The sequence below is a fragment of the Gossypium hirsutum genome, chromosome A01, assembly GCF_007990345.1.
Source record: "Gossypium hirsutum isolate 1008001.06 chromosome A01, Gossypium_hirsutum_v2.1, whole genome shotgun sequence".
NCBI lineage: Eukaryota > Viridiplantae > Streptophyta > Magnoliopsida > Malvales > Malvaceae > Gossypium > Gossypium hirsutum.
The window spans coordinates 29285304-29289718 of record NC_053424.1 but is presented as its reverse complement, the minus strand read 5'-3'; the positions used below and the strand labels follow the sequence as shown (position 1 = coordinate 29289718).

General features: G+C 37.8%; 1 non-coding gene across 1 annotated transcript; it reads left to right on the top strand.

The window, feature by feature from the left end:
• The first annotated feature begins 1524 nt into the window (after nt 1-1524).
• Nucleotides 1525-1631, top strand: LOC121208334 (small nucleolar RNA R71). Its single transcript, XR_005903302.1, has one exon. It is a non-coding gene; the product is annotated as a small nucleolar RNA R71 (small nucleolar RNA).
• Nucleotides 1632-4415: the final 2784 nt, after the last annotated feature.

Sequence of the window (4415 nt, the reverse complement as noted above, 5' to 3'; positions counted from 1 at the left end):
ATCCTGAGTCTTAGGGGTTTTGACTGAGTCACGTGCTTGGAGTGTTACTGCGTCGTCACCTGCACGAAGTGTTAGCTCCCCTGTGCCTACATTAATAATGGTTCTGGCAGTTGCTAAAAAGGGTCGTCCTAAAATTAAACGTACCTCGTTATCCTCATCCATATCTAAGACGACAAAGTCTACTGGGTAAATAAATTTATCAATTTTAACAAGAACATCTTCAATAATACCCTTAGGAAATCTAACTATTTTGTCAGCCAATTGTATGCTCATCCTAGCCTGTTTGGGTTTACCGAGACCTAGTCATTTAAACATTTATAGGGCATAACATTTATACTTGCCTCTAAATTAGCTAAAGCATTATTCACAGAGAGACTACCAATTAGGCAAGGAATTATAAAACTCCCTGGATCTTGCAATTTGTTAGGTAGTTTATTCTTTAGAATAGCTTAGCAGACTGCATTGAGTTCCACATGCGATGTAGTGTCTAATTTCCTTTTATTGCTCAAAAGTTCCATTAAGAATTTTGCTAAGTTGGGCATCTGTGAAAGAACTTCAATAAAGGGTAAGTTAATATGTAATTTCTTTAAGAGTTTGATAAACTTACCGAATTGTTCTTTTGTTCTGTCTTTTGTCATCACTTTAGGATACGGCACACGAGGTTCATGATTCGTACTTACCTGTTTGGGATCATTCTTGTTTACCTCTTCTCGTCCTTTGTTCATCGCATTGTTTTGCTGTATTTCTGGCTCGGGTGTAATGAATCCTTCCTTATCTTGAGTACTAATTGCATTGAGGTGTTCCCTTGGATTAGGTTTCGTATTACTTGGTAGGCTACCTTGTGGTCGTTCGGAGATTAGTTTGGACAGCTGGCCTATCTAAGTTTCGAGTCCTTGTATCGATGCTTGTTGATTTTTAAGTGCAGTCTCGGTATTTTGAAAACGGGTTTCTGATACCGAGATGAATTTAGAGAGCATCTCTTCAAGGTTCAGCTTTTTCTCTTGTTGATAAGGTGGCTGTTGAAAACCCTGAGGATTATGTGGCTTTTGATTCCCTTAACCTTCCCAGGAAATATTTGGGTGGTTCCTCCAACCTACATTATAGGTATTACTGTATGGGTTATTTTGAGGTCTAAAGTTATTGTTACCCATATAGTTGACTTGTTCCTCTTCGGTTGTTGGATTGAAGGATTGATATTCTGTATGCACACCTCCTCCGTTTGAGTCACACCTTATTACTGGATGTACCTGCGCAGAACCAAGAATACTATCAATCTTTTTATTGAGAAGTTATACCTGATTAGAGCGCATGGTGACTGAATCGATGTTATAAACGCCGGCTATTTTTGTTGGCTTAGTTCTCATGACTTGCCACTGATAGTTGTTCAGTGACATCTCTTCTATGAATTCGTAGGCATCTTTCGATGTTTTATTATTGATGGTTCCGCCAGTAGCTGCGTCAATCATTTGTCTTGTCGAGGGATTCACACCATTGTAGAACGTTTGAACTTGCAGCCAAAGCGGTAACCCATGGTGAGGACACCTTCTCAGTAAGTCCTTGCATCTCTCCTATGCATCATAAAGTGTTTCTAAATCCATCTGCACAAAAGAAGAGATATCATTAAGCAATTTAGCTATTTTAGCCAATGGAGAATATTTTAGTAAAAAGTTCTCGGTCATTTGTTCCCAAGTAGTGATAGACCCTCATGGTAATGAGTTCAACCACTGTTTAGCTTTGTTTCTCAGTGAAAAGGGAAATAACTGAAGACGAATGGTATCATCAGAAATGCCATTGATTTTGAATGTATCGTAAAATTCAAGAAAATTTGCCAAGTGCGTGTTGGGATCCTCATCCTGCAAACCATCAAACTGAACAAACTGCTGTATCATCTGAATTGTGTTAGGTTTTAGTTCGAAATTATTCGCAGAAATAGCAGGTCTAACTATACTAGACTCAGTTCTTGTTAAAGAAGGTTTAGCATAATCATACATAGTACGCAGAGTAGGATTTGGATTAGCTGCAATTGCAGGAGGCAGCTGATCGCCTGGATTTTTTGCCATCTCTTCGGTTGGGGTTTGGGTATCATCTTCTCGCTCGTTCTCTGTGTACCGTAAGCTACGCCTTATTTCTCTTTGATTTTTGCGAATTGTACGACTGATTTCTTCGTCAAAAAGTAATGGTCCTGATGGGTTTCTTTTAGTCATAAACTATAAAAACCTGTGAAGAGAGAGAAAAAGTAAGTAATAAATAATAAAATAAAATAAAATTGCAAGAAAAATAAATGGCTAAAGTAATAAAAATTTAGTGTTCCTAATATTTTAGTTCCCTGGCAACGGCGCGAAAAACTTGATCGCGTGATTCTTAACAAGTAATAAATATTTATAATGAAGATCAAACCTAGACTAACTATTATCACGACGAAAAGGCAAGCGCACCTATCGAACAATAGTATAGTAATGGCAAGATCGGGATATCGTACCCAAGGGAACCAAAAGTACTAGTAATAACTATCTTTTTATTATCTAGCCTAAGAATAAAAGGGTTTGTTTATTAAACTAATTATCTATACTAATTAACTAATTTAATTAAAGCGAAGAGAGAATTCGGAAAAAGACTTGAAGAGAAGCAATTAATAAAGAGGATACCCAAGGAGGAATCCACCTAGATTTCACTTGTTATCTGACTCTGAACCGGACGATTTATTCACTTGACTTGTTCCGTAGAGATCCCTAAGTTAAGTTGTTATCACTATTCAAGACTAATAACATCTAATCTTTAGACTGAATAACTGAGACTTTTCTCTAATTAACACTCTAGGCTTGCATTAACTCGATCTATGGATCCCCTTATTAGGTTTCACCCTAATCTGGCAAAATCTCGTAACCCTATTTCTAGGTGTTCGATCAACTCTGCTTAATTATGCCAAATCTACTCTTAGGCAGGGTCTATTCCTCCTCTGCATAAGCACATCAAATCATGAATTAATACCCAGAATATTAACTCAAGCATTAGGAACACATAATTAAGAACAAATCAAGTATTTATCATACAGTTCAGATAATAATAACAAGATCCATCATAGGTTTTACCCCCTTAGGTATCTAAGGGGTTTAGTTCATAATAAAATAAGAGTACATCTCAAAATTATGAAAATAACAAAACATAAAGAAAACTCTAAAACCCTTGAAGGAATTCTGAGAGAGATCTTCAGTCTCGGAGTAGCTCTAGCTTTTAAGATGGATCATCTGCCTTCCTTTAAGTAATTCTCGGCGTGTGGTTCTGTGCTCTAGAAAAGTTCTGGAGAGCCCCCTTTCTAGGTCAAACTTAGGGCGTTTATATAGGCTTTTGATTGGCTTTCTTCCCCCCTAAGTATCTTTTTTTTCTGTGTAGAATACAACTCCTTGAAAAAGGGACACGCCTGTGTGCCACGGCCATGTGACGTGGTTGCCAGGTCGTGTGCAATCCATTAAATTTCCACTGCCGTGTGAGTCGTGTAAACCTTAGTCGACACCCTCGAAAGGCACGGGTGTGTGAGCTTCCCGTGTGGCAAGGCTTAGGCCATGTGGGTCTTCTTGATTTGGTCTGTTTTGTCCCTTTTTTAGCTCGTTTTTGTCTCTTTTTGACTTTTTGTGCTCTCCTAGGTACAAAACATGAAATAACCAGATTAAAAGCACCAAAATCCACAAATCTAGTAGTAAACATCTATAAATATGCTAAGTATTTGGGGTAAAAACATGTATCATTTGGCGTTTATCAAGCATGGCACATATCACAAAATACCCAGGTCCCCTATAATGCCATACTCAAGTTATCAAACTCACTATACCCAATGTTCTTTTGATAGTGTGATCGAATACTCCGACAGCTTTCGATCCCCGAGCTAACTTAAGGGAACTACAAATGAGGGAAAAGAAAAGGGGTAAGCATTAAAGCTTAGTAAATCCATATGCAAATAATATGCAATGATAGTAAGCAATTATCATACAAGGACATAATAACATAACCATAAAGATTATTCATCACTCAAACCTTTTTGACTTACTTATTATATATACATATATACTTTCCCATCACAAATCATTCTTTATCAATCCATTATTCATGGGTTTAACCTACATACCTATATTTACTCGTAGTATTTCATATAACCATACCTCATTAACATGCCCTCCTCGGGACTTCAATCCCATCCATTGCGTTTCCCGTTGAACACTCGAAATACTATTAGATACGCGAAATAACTTGGACATAAGTGCCACATATACATCCGTAGCCAAAGCCACCTCATAACATGTAACACTCGCAATGGACCTACTCACTGGCCTGCTCATAAAAGCTATCAATCAAGGTGTCACTACACGGGCTACTCACACAAGCTGTCAGGTATCTGACCCACTCAAGGATTACCTAGCCAC